The sequence below is a fragment of the Eleutherodactylus coqui genome, chromosome 4 (genome assembly GCF_035609145.1).
Source record: "Eleutherodactylus coqui strain aEleCoq1 chromosome 4, aEleCoq1.hap1, whole genome shotgun sequence".
Lineage (NCBI taxonomy): Eukaryota > Metazoa > Chordata > Amphibia > Anura > Eleutherodactylidae > Eleutherodactylus > Eleutherodactylus coqui.
Genome location: NC_089840.1, coordinates 277,529,328 through 277,549,181, shown reverse-complemented (window position 1 = coordinate 277,549,181; position 19,854 = coordinate 277,529,328). Strand labels below are relative to the sequence as shown.

The following is a 19,854-nucleotide window of genomic DNA, read 5'->3' as shown; positions in this document are numbered from 1 at the left end:
TGCGGTGTAACACTGCCATGTTTCATGTGCCACAAATCCAGTCGTGGGCATTAGCCCTAAGGGGGATCAAAGTTTGTATGTATTGTGAAACCTACCCAGGGCGCTCATGAAATAGAAACTTGGCAAAAATAATCTATTGAACAGATAATTAAACACGTATTTTACCAGTTGTCAGAAACACGGACCTTAATATTGACCATCTGCTACTAAATCGCACAAACTACCATAAATGATATTGGAGCACGAGGGAAATCACTGGGAGGATTTTGCCATTTTATTTCATGATGGTGATGGGAATAGTTATATCAGTTCTGCTGACTATTTTGCTGATGTGTTGGACCGCACACTTAGGCCTTGTTCACACGAGCGCTGTTTTAGTGCAGTATAGGTGTGCAAAAAATTGTGCCTATACTGCGCTAAAACTCGTGTGAACAGGCAATTTTTCATGTGCAGAAGACCCGATCATCAGGTGCGCGAACATTGCCCATTTACTACATCAGCTGCTCCAGGAGGAGAGAAGATGCCCCACAGGGCTTCAGGATTTCCCCATAGCAGGGAGAGAGCAGAGCTGATGAAACAAATATTTCCACTGCAGCTAAAGATATATTTATCCAAATATGCATTGTGCATCGATGCTGCCTCAAACCCCAAATATTACTGGGGCGCTCAATCACCTGTATTATAAGATCTCTCTACAGCTGGGCTCTGCAGTTCCATCACCAACAGGAAACACGATAACCAGGATCCTGCACTGAAGAGGAAGCCAGCAGGGTCAGACCCAGGGCCAGGCAGTAAACCGATGTCCTACATGGTTGTTATTCTGATGAGCTTCATGTTTGCTCTGTGTAGTATAATTACCCTCTCTTCCCCCGATACCCGGCGCAGAGCTCCTCTGTGTTCTACACATCCTCAGGGTAGGTGATCCGCACAGGAGACCTCAATGTGTTTCCTTTTGATGGTGGAACTACAGAGCCCAGCTGACTCTTTTATAGAATCACACCAGGTGCTGCATCTGCTGACTATCTCATGGTGTAATGAGCGAGGAGAATCTTCCAGAGAGATTAGTTTTGTATTACGGCCTTTGCAGCAGTAAAGTGACTCTGAATTGGATGCACCTGGAACTCAATCAGTTTCTTCACACTTTTAGGCCTTTTTAGCCTCGGTAGAGTTCCTACATCACAATGTCATTGATAACAGAAGACGGCGCTGAACTCATGCTGCTAAAATGGTCCAGTTCCAGAATTTGTACCTTCTGGACTGAGTTAATCTTCTTTGTAAGGTGGCCACCTCCAGCATCATCTGCCCCTGGGGTATTACTGATGGCTGTTCCTGATGAGGAGCAGTGGAAACATCATGCCTGTATATTGTGATACACATAACTACAGTGATGAGATGGATGGAGGGGAGACTCTGTAGTCTATAGTAATATATTTGATTAACTCCAATGAAATTATCTTTTTGTACCAACTAGTCCCACAAAGTCCGGGATCCTTACACTTCTCTCTTCACTATTTCTACACATAACACCTCCCTTCCCCCTCTCATCTCCAGAGGTCTGAGGTGATAGCTTACCATTTATAGAAGACAAGCATGTAAGGTTTTACACATTTATTAGTCATTGGTAACAAGTTTATATATTAATGTGAAATAGTCTATATTCTTCTTATTGTACAGTATAGATGTGCCATCTGAGTTCTAGTTGACTTAATCATCTTGTATTACATGTAATTTTGCTTTGACTTAATGTTGGATTTCTTAGTAGTATTTATTAATAAAAGTATCACTGAAAGGGAAATCTAAAAGCAGACAAACAATCTTTGAGAACGGCCATATACTTACTGATACGGGAGGGCTGGCATGTACACCACCTATCCCTCAGCATGCAGACAGCCAAACTACCAAATGAGGGGGACTACCCACTAGCGTTTGCAAGTTTGCTGCGGTTTTTCTTTCCAGGTGTCTATGGGGCTTTCTAATGTTAAAAATGCATGGCAGCAAAATCGCAATTTACCAAGAAATCACGATTTTGTGTGATGCAATTTTAACATTACTATAGACCCCTGGAGAAAAAAACACTGCAAATTACACAGTGAAAAAGAACGGTAGTGGGTAGTCACCCTTAGGCTGGTTTCACACGAGTCAGCTCGGTTTTCACGCCGAGCCGATATACGTCGACCTCATCTACAGGGGTGGGGGGAGGCTGAAAGAGCCAGGAGCAGGAACTGAGCTCCCGCCCCTCTCTGCCTCTTCTCTTCCCCTCTGCACTATTTGCAATGGGGAGAGGCGGGGCGGGGCTAATTCACTGAACTTAGCCCCGCCCCCATCCTTTCATTGCAAATATTGCAGAGGGGCAGAGAGGTGGCAGAGAGGGGGCGGGAGCTCAGTTCCTGCTCCTGGCTCTTCCAGCCTCCCCCCCTGTAGATGAGGACGACGTATATCGGCTCAGCATGAAAACCGAGCCGATATACGTTCGTGGGAATCCAGCCTTAGGGAGTAAATTACACCTGTGGAGGACAGTGATGAAACAGCCACTCACACAACCTCCCAATACTCCTACATAGAGTAGTAAATGCAGGGTGTCAGACCTTCTGGTACATGTAGTGCACCATACTGACTAGCAGCCTATTGGTGACGCCATATATAAGTCTGGTGGGCTGCCCTGTACCTCAAAGGTAAACCACAGTGGTTATTTATCAATTAAATAAAAGAAAATGGCTTATTGCCTGATAAGTTATTTGCTGTTTAATGGATGAGATTTGCCAAATTCAAAACCGTAATATGGATTTTCCCATTTGAGCTTTTTAATAGTCAGTAGGATTTGACTTCCAAGTTAAATATTCCAAACATTCAGAATATCAAAATGGTTTCTTCCTTGGGTGACTTCTCTGATGTTCCTCAAGACTTGATTTTTGGTTAAAACATCCCCCACAATCAGAACATGAAAATGGCTTTTCCCTTGTGTGAATTCTCTGATGTATAGTAAGATATGATTTCAGGCTAAAACATTTCCCACATTCCGAACATGAAAATGGCTTCTCCCCTGAGTGAATTCTCGCATGTGTAATAAGAGCAGATTTCTGTGTGAAAGATTTCCCACATTCAGAACATGAAAATGGCCTCTCCCTTGTGTGAATATACTGATGTTTAACAAGATGTGATTTCTGCTTAAAACATTTCCCACATTCCGAACATGAAAATGGCTTCTCCCCTGAGTGAGTTCTCGCATGTGTATTAAGAACACATTTCTGTGTGAAAGATTTCCCACATTCAGAACATGAAAATAGCCTCTCCCCTGTGTGAATATTCTGATGTATAACAAGATGTACTTTCTGTTTAAAACATTTCCCACATTCAGAACATGAATATGGCTTCTCCCCTGTGTGAATATTCTGATGTTTAACAAGATGTACTTTCTGTTTAAAACATTTCCCACATTCAGAACATGAATATGGCTTCTCCCCTGTGTGAATCCTCTGATGTTTAACAAGATTTACTTTCTGCTTAAAACATTTCCCACATTCAGGACATGAATATGGGTTCTCCCCCGTGTGAATTCTCTGATGTTTAACAAGATCTGCTTTACTCTTAAAACATTTCCCACATTCAGAACATGAAAATAGCCTCTCCCCTGTGTGAATATTCTGATGTATAACAAGATGTACTTTCTGTTTAAAACATTTCCCACATTCAGAACATGAATATGGCTTCTCCCCTGTGTGAATATTCTGATGTTTAACAAGATTTACTTTCTGCTTAAAACATTTCCCACATTCAGGACATGAATATGGGTTCTCCCCTGTGTGAATCCTCTGATGTTTAACAAGATCTGCTTTACTCTTAAAACATTTCCCACATTCTGAACATGAAAATGGATTCTCCCCTGTGTGAATTCTCTGATGTACATCAAGATATGATTTCACTCTAAAACATTTGTCACATTCTGAACATGAAAATGGCTTCTCTCCTGTGTGAATTCTTTCATGTGTAATAAGAACAGATCTACGTGTGAAAGATTTTCCACATTCAGAACATGAAAATAGGCTTTCCCCTGAGTGAATTTTCTGATGTTTAACAAGATTTACTTTCCGTTTAAAATACTTCCCACAATCAGAACATGAATATTGCTTCTCTTCTGTGTGAACTCTTTGATGCCTAACATCCATTCTGTAAATTTTATTTTGCTTAGCAGTCTGTGATGAATCAGAAGATGGAACCTGTTTAGAAGAACCAGAGGATAGATCTTTGCTGTGAAGGACTGAGGGTATATCTGAGATAATGGCAGGCTCTTCATATGTATCCTGTGTGACACCAGGATCTTCCACTTCACAATCCGTTGATATCAAATATCCCTCTGAGCTCCTGGTGTCGTCATCTGCCAAGAATAAAACAGATTTTAATGTTTTTGAACATTACAATTATACTGATAGTTTATGACATTTGTACATATGAAATGAAATGTCCTGACTGAATGACTGACTGATTCATCAACACACAGCCCAAACTACTGAAGTGTATATTTGTAACATCCATTTCTCCTGCCCATGTGCATAACCTTACATTTATCAATGTTAAACTTATCTTGCCATTTTTCTACCTAAGCTCCCAGCTTATCTAGGTCCATTTGAAGCTGCCTATTGTCCTCCTTTGTATTAATTATCTTGTATAATTTTGTATCGTTTGCAAATATTGATGTTTAATTGTGCAGCCCCTCTATCAGATCATTGATATATTGAACAGAATGGGGCCTAGTACTGAACCCGGTGGCACCCCACTAGCAATGGTGGCCCAATGAGAGTATGACCAATTAACAACCACCCTCTGCTTTCTATCTCAGGGCCAGTTCTTTACCTAGATACACATGTTTTCGCTCAGACTGAGCTGTCTCATTTTATATATCAGCCTATTATGCGGCATGGTGTCAAATGCTTTAGAGAAATCCAGATATAGGAGATCAATAGACTCTCCCAGGTCCAGTCTACAACTTACTGCATTGTCGAAGCTGATCAGATTAGTCTGAAATGATCGACTTCTTATGAACCCATGCTGATGAGGAGTTATACCGTTGTTTTCCTTGAGGTATTCAGGATTGCATCTCTCAGAAGCCCCTTGAACATTTTTCCAATTATTGAAGTGAGACTTACTGGCCTGTAGTTACCAGGCTCTCTTCTTGACCCTTTTTTGTATATTAGAACCACATTTCCAATGCACCAATCCAGTGATACATCCCCGGTCTCAATTAATTTCCTGCTGGATGGTATTATTTGTGTATGCAGGTATTTTACTAGATGGCTGGTACATGGGCCGCCCACAGATCTGTGATTGTATGATGTGGAGTGACTTCATTGTCAGAAATGGTTGTTCAGGGAAGATTCGCATATATTGTGATTAAAGACTAAGATTGGTCCAAAAAGTGTCATAGGGTGCACATTCTTTCTCTGGGTTGTGTCCGTATTTTTAACATAGATTAAAAAAGAACTTTTTTGGATTCTCCATGTGCGAGACTGAAAGTTTTACACTTCATGTGATTGAAATGCTTCCCTTAATTTTTTTGAGTAGCGAATAATGAAAAAAATGCTTAACATTGTCTTTGGCTGAATAAGGGAATATACAGCTGAAAACACAGACTCTTCTCTACATGTAGTCTCACCTGGGGGGTCATCTGTAGGGATCCCCTCCTTACACGGCTGATCCCCCCTCACATCTGTCTCTGTAGCATCAATATGGGGCAGATCTTCATCCGGATTCACCAGCTGTGAAATAAATATTGTAAAAGTCATCACACAGTTGGAGAAGTCGTGTGGGAGGTTTTATATGGCCAGAAAAGGTCATTAATTAGTATGGGGAGCCGGAATGACATGACAGCAGTAGTGATCTGGGCCAAATAGCTGCAGGTCTCCTGTATAACTCCAACCTGTTGCTTCTTTATAACAACTAGAAGTCTCCAGAACCAGAAAATAGTGATAAGATGCAGAGATCTAATGTCTGCGGTCGGCTGTAATCCTGCCATCTCCAGCTTTCTCATTACACAAGTATCAATCATGTAATAAGACTGAACAGAAGACCTTTCCAGCCGTCCTACAGACCAGAGGCGAGATTTCATGAGACCTTCTCTCCATCTACCTGATCATCCTGTGGAAGAAGAGGACGAGGCCATCTCTCCGCTGCTGTTCTCTTACTGGATCTACCTGCAGAAAACACAGACAGCCACTGAATTCATTCTCTACATACAAATAATAAAGGCCGTGTGGATTTAGTCCTGTCTATTACTTGGTGATGGGGGGGACTGGTGGTCCTCCATCATGACGTCCTTGTACAGATCCCTGTGTCCTTCTAAATACTCCCACTCCTCCATGGAGAAATAGACAGTGACGTCCTGACACCTTATAGGAACCTGACAACACAATGATACCGTCATCACCCAGACAGTTTATACCACCATAGCGTTACTGTATAATGTCCCAGCATTCCCAGCAGCGTCACCTCTCCAGTCAGCAGCTCAATCATCTTGTTGATGAGTTTTAGAATCTTCTGCTCATTGATCTCCTCCAGTATCAGGGGATGAAGTGGAGGCTCTGTGATTGGGGTCAGGGGTCTTCCCCATCCATCAGACACCGGTGCCTGACAGCCATCACTAGAAGTTTTCTTCACTACCATGTAATCCTGTTTATGGGGAGATACATCCATAAATATCCCTGCAGACATTCCCAGAGTCCTTCATGTCTCCAGTTATGGCCTACAATTAGTAAGATTCTCCTCACATCTGTGTTCATTATCTCCGTTGTTCTACTCAGTCACAGGAGCAGAAGAACAAAATGATCAGAGTTTTGGTTCTGTTAGATGACAGACAATAATGACCCCCAACAACCTCCAATTGCCTTATAGTAGATCTGTTGGGTTTCTGTCATTCTACCAGAACAACCGGCTCTATTATTTTCCCGACATTTATGATGAATCGGCAGATGTGACCAGAGACTGACAGAGATAAGAATGATGGAACGTGACGTCATCCCCAGAATTTCTCACCTCTCCTGTAAGCTGGAAGAGTATCTCTAGGGTGAGGGTGAATATACTCTCCGCCCTCTTGTCCCTCTTCCTATCCATCCTTGTTGGGTCAATCAGGAATATTATCTGATATAGAAGATATCAGCCGAGGATCCTGAATGGAGAGAAGACGAGACAATGTAAACCACCCCAAATCTCTGTATTACTGCTATGAATACATTCATACGGTTCAATATCATGCTTGCCAATGTGTGTTTTTCACGCCAATGCGAGGCATTTTTCATGCAAAAGCATGAACAATCCGGCGTTTGTTTTGTGTGGGTCAGAGGATCGGCAAGGGTTTCTCCTTGCCTTCAGTGGAAAACATCATATTGCATTTGCATGCGATGTGTTTTACTGTCTTATCGAAAATAATGGGCAATCTGTTTCGAGGGAAAAAAATAGGACATGCAGCTACGTTTTACCTCGGAGCATTGCACGAGTTTTGTGCATCTTGCAACACACAGAACTTGCGCAAGATTTGCACTCGTGTGAATACAGCCTATGCGTGTATTTACATGGGCGATTTTCAGTACGATTTTTTGTGCGTTGCGAGATGCATAGAAATCCCATGTAAAAAAAAATTTAGATGGGTTAATTTACACAAGCGAGTATTATATTCTTGGACCAAAAGTTAGAGATAGAGAGATCGCAGCACCTTCCTATTTTGGGTGATATCGCTCATTATTTTCTATGGAACTAAAACAATTTGCACCACACTGGCGTGCTGAGCGATGTTTATATGAGGCACGGTGGTTTTTACATTTTTACTATTTGAACAACGTGTTATTTTCACACATGTGAACATCTCATGTGCAGCGCTGCCTTTTTACACAAAACACACATCGCACTCACAGGCAAGAATGCAGGTTATAAGTTCATATCGGTCAGAGTTAAGTAGACCAATCTTGCATGCGCCAATGTAATTCTGCTCTGAGGATACATACGCACAGACATTTAAAAAGTTGCGCCCCAAATCGTGAGCACTTGGCCATCCCATCCATGTGCATGTACCTAAAGATGACAAATACAATAACTAAGCAAATAATGTGATTTTTACTGCTGGGTTTATTGATCCAACCTTGGAGCATTATTGGGACCTATGATGCTCTGATTTAGGTTCGCAAACCCATGGTCGGCCGGAACACACGTCCGTATCACAAATGCGGAAATATGTCTGCAATATGGTCAACTGAAACTCACTTTCACAAAAAAAAAAATATTCTACCTGCTGGGCCCCACGTAAAATAAAGAATAGAGTATACTCACTCCTACTCAACCTCGCTGGATGTAGCTGAGTGGCTACCACTGCCCCAGTGCTCGCTTACAGTTATACCGTGTGGCGAAAGTCAGGTGACTGCTGCAACCACAGTCCACAGCATCATCGTCCCAAGCTCCTGGCATCATGCCACCGAGGATATTAGCACTGATGCCAGGAATTCATCTCTACTCAGCCCTGGGGGGCTGAGTAGAGATGAACATACTCTATTTTTTATTATTTCATGTGGAGTCCAGCAGCTTGAATTTTTTAATTTTTTTTTACAAAAACATTGTAAATCTCCATCCTGTGACATCCTGCAGTTGTCCAGAAGCAAGGGACATGGAGAACTAACCCCAGGCCAGTCGGACATACCTGATCAGGATTTGGAAGACTCAGACATGAAATGCACCTCAGTTACTTCCGAGCAAAATGAAGACCTAGACCATGGCCCAATTTCCTGCTCATTTATTATAAAAATATTGGCCCAATCCTTTTCCCGTTTCTGATAGAGCTCGCTGATATTAAACTGGATGTCAAACATATTGATCAAAGAGTCAAAGAATTGGAGAACTCTTACCAGGAACTCCTACGACACAGTAAAGCTATCCCAGATCAATTTACTAGCACAATAAGACCATATAAACCAAGCTCTGTTATCATTGAAAGACAAAGAATACAGAAGCAGATGGAAAAATATCCGCTTTAGAGGCCTTCCCCAAACCACAGCAACTAAAACTTTTACATTTGCTGCCTCACAAATTTTCCAGTTCTTACCGGGGAAGCAGAGAGCTCACAGCATAATTGAGCGCATCCATAGGGCCCTCGACCCTCACCCTCAGAACCACCCCGAGATGTCATCTGCGGCTTGCCTAGCTACGTGGACACCTCAGCTATTCTTCAAAAGGCCCGCGAATGTCAGGAAATTCTATTAGAAAACAACAAGAGTTTATTATACCAAGATATCGCTCCATATACACTGGCCAAAAGCCACATACTCAACCCCTGACAGAGGCTCTGCAAGGAGGCTTCCCGTGAAATGGCTCTTCTTGTTTGGCCTAGTCACATTTAGGGACGGTTAACAGATCTCCATCAGATTTCCAGATGACCTTCAAATCACTTGGAAGAAACTGGGTATCCCTCCACTTGACATTCCCACATGGATGCCAATCCAAATCCAACACCAGATTCCAAAATTATAAAAGCCGGAGAATTGGAAACTTAATACCAGGACCAAGACCCGAAAACATAGATAGACTATTAACTAACAGTTTTATTCCTTTCTAGCTACTACCTTGTTTCTCCTCGGCTGGGGCCACGTCCTGATTTCTCCCTCCCATAGACCTTAGAGGTGACCACATATCTTCTCCGGTGACATCCCTCAAATTCAGAGAAGGAGGAGACCTCAGCTGACAGAGCAACATTCAGGTCTGTAAGTTAGGAAGCTTCTCTGCAGTGTAGTCCTGCCTTGTCCTGCTAGATGGGCAATGGGCGGACCCAGGTTTTCTCAGTTGCCTGGCCTCCTATCAGCAATGTACCCATACCCTCAGACCCATTGCTCCATGGTGGTGCCTAGAGGCAGCACAAGTGGCGGGATGCAGCTATACCTTCAATACTACACTTCCTCATGTAACTGTAATTTAAACTGATTGACTTGCAGGTTTTTAGCTATAAGTGCCTACGGTCTGTTAGAAAATGCTTATTAAGTATCTTAGAATTTACACAATTTGATAAACTAAACAATCGTAAAGTCTCTGGGGCTTTCCCACTCACTATAGTGCACATCCACCCACATACGCAGGCAGGATATGGAGCTTTACGGACTACCCCATGTTCCCGATTCCATTTGGGGTGTTGGTTAGGGGTTCTTCTCAGATCTGTTTAACCTTCTGCCTGGGCATTCGCAACTTCCTTACTTCATCACAACATGTGGTACATTTTGTACATAAGTGTTTTCACAGCGAGAAAGACTGCCTAGGGCTTTGGATGACACTAATGGATATCCTGTATAAAAGCATACCATACTCACTATACTATGGCTGCCATTACATTTACTTAAATATCAGAGGGATGAACAGCCTCCAAAAAGAGAACCACATTTTTTTGCTTCTGAAGTTCAATTCAGAGGAGCTGTTTCTTCAAGAGACTCCCTTTCATCATATACCCAAACTTCCTACTTTTAATTTTAATCAGTGGTCCGACAACACACATTCCTCAGCATCAAGAGGTGTCTTGATAGCAATTGGGAAAAATATCCCTTCTCTACCTACACCTACAGAAATGAACCCCAACGGCAGATATATTTTTCTGAAGGATTCGATCACCCATAAAAAAGTTTCTTTGGCCAATCTTTATGCCCCAAAACAAAAAAACAGATCCTTTGGTTAGTCCATATTCACGCTAGATTCACAGATTTTGCAGAGAGCCTGGTGGTAGTCAGAGGGGATTTAAATTTGGCAATTGAACCTTCAACAGACACCTCCTCAAATACTTCTTAGACCCCGCAAAAACCTTCAAGATACATCGACGAATTTGAACCCAGAAGCGAGAGAGCACCCCTACTTCTCGCATATTCACTCCACTTTCCACAGAATTGACTATTTTTTAATTTTAGGGAAATTTATACAAAACGTCACCACAGCAGACATTGGTTTGATTACAATATCAGACCACACGCCAACATCTATAACAGTAGCTAATCTTGAGATTTTTGACCTTTTTGCCAAAAACTTTAAAATCAGAAGCTCTGAACTTCTCAGAATCAGACTACACCATTACAATGCTGCAGACGCATTATGCCTTCAGATGGCCCCTCAAGTGTTAAGTATTTGGGTATTGTCTTAACCTCTAACCCTGCTCTCCTGTTTGCCGTGAATTACACACCCTTCTTAAAACTCAGCTCCAGCAACTAAACCTCCTAAAGCTTGCTGTTGTTGTTAGCCGTTTCCGGATGCTCAGCGACTCTAAAGGCTCTCTTCATGCTTTTTGGTTTTGTGCTGCTTCTTTCAGTTGGTTGATATCCATGCCAGTATCAGCTTTTACAGTATCAAGCCATTGTGTCCTTTGGTGGTTAGGCCTTCTTTTGCCACTGATGTGTCCAAGCATTAGGCCTCTTTCACATGGCCAACGCGATATCGCCGCTAGAAAACTACAGTGATCTTGCATTGGTGCTCTGTGAGATATTGCTGCATTTTCTCGTGGCAACATTGCAATTTCGTGTCGCACATGGTGCTACAAATTTGAACGACTTTGTAGCATTATATTGCCGGGATTTTCGGAGGGGGGGGGGGGGGGACTTGCAATATAAGCCCTAGCTGCATAAAAAAAAAAGAATACATCACCTCTCAGGCGCTGTCTCTCATTGGCTTAGCCGCGGTGCTTTAGAACCAATCACAGCCAGTACTTCCTGGAGGTGGGGAATTTGAACCTCCAATCCAAGAAGTGATGACAGAAAACTCCAAGCAAGTCTGCTGATGCTTCAGGGGAGACACACGGGGAGCTGACAGTGCCTGAGGGGGAATGTATTCTTTTTTTATGCAGCTAGGGCTTAGTTTAGGGCTTTTACGGTAGGATTTCCCGTTATAAAAGTTGCATCGCACTGCACAAAAACCGCGTTTTTGTGCGATGCAACACATAGGAAGGCTCCATAGGGAAACATGGGCTACAAAATATTGCAAATCGTGGTAATGCTTAGCATCCCACAATTTTTTCCCCCCCCAATGTTCAAGCCTACAAAACATCACTAATGTGAAGGTACCTATCGGAAAGCATGGTCTTTACATACATGCGAATTGTGGCACTGTTGCATCGCAAGAAAATCATGCGATTTTGTCGCCCGTGTGAAACCAGCCTTACAGATTTTTCTAGCGACTTTGCTTAATGAGGCGATACAGAAGGTAAAGGGTCTGGAGCTGTGCAAGATATGGCAAGCTGTAGAGTGCGAGATGCTATACACATGGACAATGGTCAAATTGTGACTGCAGGGGGCAGTTGATTGTGGCTAGCAGGGATTGCAATCAATAGGACAGGGAGCATGTTATCAGGCAGAGTACAGAGGGGTTTGGTTTAGGGGATATGGTATGCCTCTCTGAAAAGGTGCATTTTTAGTGCCTGAGGTTTTGTGTGTCAGGGATTGCCCGGATAGTTTGGGGTAGGTCAGGTACTGCTCTGGAGAAGTCTCAGAGGCCAATAGAAGTGCCTGGCTTATTTTTCTCCCAGATACATCAACTCCTTAGGAAATTTGTCTGGAACAATCACAAGCTACGCTAAGCCTTTGAGCACATATCGCAAAAAAGACCTAAAGGAGTTTTTGGCCTTCCAAACTTACATTTATGTTATAATGTGATACACATATCCAGATGGATTTCTTTGGTAGACCCCAAGTCAGATTTACCCCTGACCAATTTAGAGAAATCCTTATTTGGACCAGATAATCAATTTCTTCTATGGTCCAATGATTCCTTCCCAAGGAAATCTCAAGTACTTAGCCCAAATACAAGAGGCACGATTAAGGTCTTAAGATTCCTACTCCTGGTGTCGTTAGATCACCTTACTCTCCTTCCAATGACCCCTGCCTCAATGATTCCCTCCATTCTACCTAATAGTCCACTAAACACAACTGCCTCATGGTCAAAACTTAATGCCTTAGCAATCCATAACATCATTAAAGGTACCAAAATAACTAACTTAAATCAAAATAACACACTTATCCCTAACAGCCCACCCAATTTTGTAGGAGCAGTGGACAGCCACAACTCTTTGAGGAAATTCCAGAAGACTTGTCACAGAAAAGTAAGAGACCATCTCTGCTTCAAGATTTATCTTTCTCTCCTGACCCAACCCAAGAAAGGAGTAACACACCCATACAAGGAAAGTTCTTCTAAAATCCTCTTCTGACAAACTGTGGTTCCTCAGCGAATGGGAGAGAAACCTGGGTGCCAAATTCAGCAAAGATGAAGCTAAGTAAATATTGAATGATTTGCATGGATTCTCTAGATGCGTTCGCATTCAGGAGAACTCCTATAAAATTCTGGTACAAAACACCCACCACTTTATACAGAGGTAATCTTACACAGTCTGATATCTGTTGGAGGTGCGAAGCACAAGGGGGGACAATCCTACACATAGTGGAAATGTCCAAGCATTAAAACCTTCTGGCTACGAAACTCCTCATCCTACTCTACTGGAGACAGAAAGAGGTCCCATCAGACGCCCAATGGAGAGATAGGATGCCATAGCTGCTCTGCTTTGTGGAAATCGCTGCCTGGGAGTCGGGTACAAGAGATAATTTTTTGAAATTCTGGTCGCCTTGGTAAAAATAGCAAGAGAAACAAAGCTAGCATAAAAATGCTGAATAACACATGTCCAAGAGTCACGTTCAACTTAGCTCATTCATGTAAGTCCTCTCGTTAATGGTTCTCCTCTTCCCTTTCCTGTTTTCTTCTAAAGTTTGGCGATAACTATGTATCCCGTAGGACCTGCAAGTCCAACAGCTCATTAGTTACCTGGATCAGGTGTTTTCTGATGCTTTTTATAAGTTTACTATACAATAAAAAAGTGATTGTTTAAAAACATTGATCAGGGCATGTAAGGGGTTAACTGCTGGCATTGATGTTCTCACCGATCCCGGCTTTTGCAGCTGAGGCCAGCAGTCAGTTGTAGCTGGCTTCAGCTGCGGATGATGGGGAAGCAACTTCTGAGCCGGCACCATCCATAGGGTGTAACTGTTCCTTCAATCACAGGAGCCCCTTCTCACCCAGTGTGTACATATAAGCCCCGGAGCAGGAAGGGGTTAACCAGGGGGATTTATGACGCTATGCAGATACAACATGTTATCCGCTATTTCTTCCCCAGTGATTTGTAGGAGTCCGGCCGCTGAAGAAGGATCGGGCGGCCAAAACGTGTCCAGCGCTTCCCGCTAAATGCTACAAACAGCACATCCAGCCGGGAGCTGCGAGCCGAGAAGTTCTGGGGGATTTACTGGTTTCAGAAGACGGAAGATTCTGGAGCGACGAGACGGCGGCTGCACCTCCCAAACCCCAGAGCATCAGTGAGCCGGCGGCCGCGAGGAACGGGGTAAGACTCCTCCGGAGCGCCGGCAGAAGCTGCTGTCCGTCTGCAGCCGCTCAGCAGAAGGGGCTCCCAGGACTAAAGACCTCATGGGGGATTCTGGGGCCGCAGGAGGCAGAAAAAGGGGCATTTTGTGGGGATTTGGGGAAAGCGCTCGTTCTATCAGTTGTGTCACTTATTTATATTCTTCTGGGGGGATTTTGTACGGATTGTAGAAAGCGAATTTGTAGTGGAGGCCGAATAATCCTGATTGTAGCTGGAGATGTTCTCTGCCTTCCGGAGGCTTCTATTCCCAGTCATGTTACAGGCCTGCCAATAGGGGGCGCTGCAGAGGCCTTGTACCATCTCCTATGTACATCCCAGACTCCCCAGAGGAGCATTACATGGCCGCTCATCTCCTGCACCTCTCCGGGGTCTCCACAAGGGGAAGCTGTGACCCCACATACCTCTACCTGCAGCTGGACAGGAGCCGTGGGGTTGTTCTGTGCTTACAGGACCTGTGATGATGTCACTGTCATGTGATCAGTGTGTGGGAGGAGACAAGTGGTCACATGACCAGGTCTCTCCGCTCAGTGGATGCAGGACTCTGCTGTGGGAGGATGTATTCAGAGAGTGGATGGAGCAGAGCCGAGCGTGTGTGAGACGGAGGAGCGGAGCCGAGTGTGTGTGAGATGGAGGAGCGGAGCTGAGCACGTGTGTGAAACGGGGGAGCAAAGCCAAGTACATGTGTGGGACGGAAGTGCAGAACCAAGCGCATGTGTGAGACAGTGGAAGCTATATAAGTGTATAATGTACACGAAGGGAGATGCAACCAATGCCAGTCAGCTGCTGGAAAATCAAGTAATGTCTTGAGGTGCGTTAAAAGAGGTATAGGGGCGAGGGGCGAGAACATTATCCTCCCACTATACAAGGCACTTGTCAGGCCCCACATGGAATACTGTGTACAGTTCTGTTCACCGGTGGTTAGGAAAGATGTTACAGTGCTGGAGGGGGTTCAATGAAGGGTAACTAAGCTAATACATGGAATGAAGGGACTGGAATACCCAGAGAGGCATCAAAATTGGGATTATTTACTCTGGAAAAAAGACGGCTAAGGGGTGACCAAATAACTATGTATAAATACATGAGGGGACAATACAAGGATCTCTCCCAGGATCTGTTTATACCCAGTACTGCGACGGTAACAAGGGGGCATCCACTACGTCTAGAAGAAAGCAGGTTTCATCACCAACATAGAAAGGGGTTCTTTATCGTAAGAGCAGTGAGACTGTGGAACTCTCTGCCTGAGGATGTGGTGATGGCAAAATCCATAGAGAAGTTTAAGAGAGAACTAGTCGTGTTTCTAGAGTGCTATGATATTACAGGATATAGCCATTAGATGACCAGCGGGTTGTTGATCCAGGCCTTGGAGTGTTAAGAAAATTGTAGATCAATGTATCACTTAATTGTTCTTTTATTGGATTGTAGACTAGAAGAATATAGGATGATGCTAGTATAAGTAGTGAAGCGGTTAAACAAAAGCTTTCTATAGCTGTGCATGGTGCTGGGACAGACAGAAGATAAGACAGTCTCTCAGACCCCCTCTTGCACTCCTTTTCACTGAACTCATAACGGTCTCATTGTATTTTATAGTAACACCTTAAAAAATGTAACTTAGGGAGGCGTGGCTAGCAGATGAGCGAGTGAGACGCTTCCTCACATCGCTCCCGGCCCCAAGCACCAGAACCCGACCCAAGAGGACCCCAAGACCCCTCTCACCAGGCAGATGGTGAGAAGAATAACACAAGACCATCCCAAGAGGACGCCGACCCACCTGAGGGGAGGACTGGAAGGCTTCCTCCGCGGCATGAGAGACAGTGGGGAGCGCGGTGCCGCGGCCAACATGGCACCGCCGACAGAGGAGAGGAGGGCAAACCCGGAAGTAGAGCCGCTGGCGGCTCAGTAAGAAGAGCGGCAGAAGAGAGCGAGTCCCCCGCGTTACACCACGGAGAGGACCGCTCAACAGGAACAGCAGAGAGGAGTAAGCAGGCGGACCAAGCGGCAGCAGAGGAAGAGAAGCCGGCGGCAGAACGGGGTAAGAGCTGTTCCACCACACCATCAGCCCACATGCACCCGGCCAGGCAGCTCCATAACCCACCCCAGACCCCAGAGGAAGGGTAATCAGAAGAGCCCCAGGCAGAAGTAGTCAGGGGAGTGAGGGCCCTGCAACCCAGTAGTGAAGGAGAGGGCAGCCCCCCCCAGCCGCAGCAGCCCCTGCCACAGAGACTTATGCAGAAAGGGACCAATATAAGCAGCTCCAGGAGATGGGAGACAGTGTCGGAGACGCAGGCCGCAGATAGCCCCAGTCCACCAGCGCCCACACCTGCATCACCAGAGCTTACCATGAGCACTGTGATGCCTGCCAGCGTGAAACAGGGGAGAACCGCAAGTAACCGCAACTCCCACCACCCGAGACCTGACACCCCACCTGAGGAATGGGATTGGAAGGAACATCTTCGTGCGCTTCCCACCAAGAACGAAATAAACGACCTCTTCCAAAAGATGGAAAGTTCGCATAAAAAGGACATTGCAGTCCTACAACAGGATATCCGGCATGTGGGACAGAGATTAGAAGAGATAGAGGGGGAGCAAGAAATAGTCTCTAATACTGTGAATGATCACGCGCTCGAGCTCTCCCAGCACTCCCAGCAAATCTCCGAACTATTCATATGATTGACGACCTGGAAAACCGTCATCGTAGGAACAACTTAAGAATTAGAGGTCTTCCGGAGGAAGTTGACAACACCCAGCTGGAGAAATGGGCAAGAGAATTCTTTAACAAGCTCCTACAAAGGCCGCCGGAATCGGAAGTGGAGATTGACAGAATTCATCGGGCCCTAGGCCCAAAATCATCCGATCCAAAAAGACCGAGAGACATTATATGTTGAGTACATTACTACAAGCTGAAAGAACAAATCTTCCAACAAGCGAGAAAAGACAACGACTTGTCCTACAAAGCGGCCCCGCTAATGATCCTGACGGACTTATCACGTCGCACCCTCCAACTAAGAAAGGCCCTGAAGCCACTGCTCACATTACTCCAAGAAAAAGAAATTGTGTACAGGTGGGGCTTCCCGTTTCAGCTTCACGCCAACAAAGGAGGCAAATCAGCCATATTCAGAGGTCTGGGCGACCTACCCAACTTCCTAGGTACCTTTGAGCTACCGCAAGTGTCTCTACCGGACTGGCCCAAGCCGTCCTCCCTCCCGACTCCACCACCAAGAAGCGAATGGCAGACAGTGGAAAGTAGAGCTCGCCGCAGAAGAGAGAGGCCAGGTGAGAGCCGAGAACCCCAAGGGCCCAAGGGACTTAAACCAACCTGACAGAATTCACACCGAACACAGGCCACGCATACACCGGAGAGAGGAGAAACGGATGGAAGAAAAGCTAGTTCGGGACTTTCTTGGGGTCCACGGGGGTTTTGAGGTTCAACAGCAATACTAAAAGTTCAGAGTCATAGGGGTTGGGAGCGACAACCCGTAAATCTGCTAGTTCTTGCTAATATAGCTTATGGCGAAGGCTCGGTTAGCCCTCGCTAACTATCGTGTGAGGATAGATTTTCAGTTTGATAATGTTTATTTGACCTTGTTCTTGATTTTATATGATTTACCTTGTGTGTTTCCCCTCCCCCTCCTTCCCAAGTCCCCCCTTACTGGAGAAAGGGGTCAGAGCCAAATGGAAGGGCCCTTCCCTTTTGAGGATAAACATGGCTGACCTGACATGCAGCACATATAATGCCAAGGGCCTGAACATCCCTCAGAAGAGGAGCCAGATATTGCGCCATTTCCACCAGAAAAGAATACAGGTAGTTATGCTCCAAGAAACGCATTTTAAAATAGACTGGGTTCCATCATGCAGTTCCAGACTCTACCCCACCTGGTACCATAGCCCCCACCCCACGAAAAAAGCAGGAGGCGTATCAATTGCCTTACACAGAGGATTTAGACACAGTGTGATTGACACCGCTATAGACCAAGAGGGCAGATTTGTCTTTCTAAAACTAGAAGTGAATGATAAGATATTTACTCTGGCTAACATTTATCTCCCTAATCAGGAGCAGGTGTCAACCGCCGTCGGGATGCTGAAGACCCTAGCCAAATTTGCAAGTGGATCCAAAATTATCCTGGGCGGAGATTGGAACCTGGTTCTGAACCCAGAGATGGACTCTTCATCAGGTAGGACCTCTGTACCCCGATCCGCACTACATCTACTTAAAAAAACCCTAAACAATCTACACTTAGTGGATCTGTGGAGGATCCTTCACCCAGGGACCAGGGACTACACGTTTCACTCGGCAGTCCACAACACGTACACCCGCATTGACATGCTCCTGGTCTTGCAGGACTTGCTGGACTGGTCCCCAAGGTGCTCCCTGGGGGATTTTATTTGGTCCGATCACGCTCCGGTATACGGAGGGTTCATGGAACGTGCGGGCCGCCCGGGAAACACCTCGTGGAGGCTTAACGACAACTTGCTCCGAGACAACTTGTGTGTCACCGACATTAAAGAAACAATCGCAGGGTTCATAGAGACCCATAAAAACGACCAAACACCGGCCCCCATCCAGTGGGAGGCATTAAAATGCGTCATTAGGGGAATTTTAATCTCCCATGGAACTAGGCTTAAAAAGGAAAACTCAGCGAGCCTACGTAAACTTATCTCACATTTACAAGCCAAAGAGGAGGCCAACAAAAAATCCCAAAGCGACACTCTTAAAGCGGAAATCTCCTCCATACGTCAGCAGATCCTTAAAATCCTTGATCAACGCTCTCTAGCATATAGAGACAAGTTACGTAGAGGGGCCTTTGAATACGGAGATAGATGTGGAAGTTGGCTAGCTAGAACCCTCCACCCTAGAACATCTCCCGCACATGTCACCAAAATACAGGCAGAGGGGGGAAGACATGTACACGCAACAAAGGACATAGTTGAGGAATTTAAAAAGTATTATTCCAAACTATACAATATTAAAGACTCAACACAGCGTGAAGATCAAAGTATAGACGGAGAGACAGAGGCATATTTGACCCTTAATGCCCCCAAAAGAATGACAACAGAAGAAGCGGGGAGCTTAGACAAAGATTTCAGCGTGAGTGAGCTCGAAGAAACCATCAAAGAACTAAAAGTAGGCAAATGCCCTGGGCCAGATGGCTATACAGCCAGGTTTTGCAAGGCCTTCCAAAAAGAGATCTCACCTCTAGTTCTTAAAGCCTTCAACGCGGTGGGGAGGGAGTGCTCCTTCCCGCCACAATCCCTAATAGCTCACATTTCAGTTATTCCCAAACCGGGGAAAGACGCCTCGGTTTGTGACAACTATAGACCCATATCCCTCCTCAACATAGATATTAAATTATTCGCGAAAATGATTGCCACACGCTTGCAAAACACCATCCCACTACTGATTCATGGAGAGCAGGTGGGTTTTATCCCGGGCAGAGAAGCTAGGG

The 19,854-nt window shown here is 44.9% G+C and overlaps 1 pseudogene; it reads right to left on the bottom strand.

Annotated features, from left to right (window-relative positions):
• LOC136626718 (zinc finger protein 585A-like) overlaps positions 1-14,845 on the bottom strand; it is a 41,613-nt pseudogene extending 26,768 nt beyond the window's left edge.
• Positions 14,846-19,854: the final 5,009 nt, after the last annotated feature.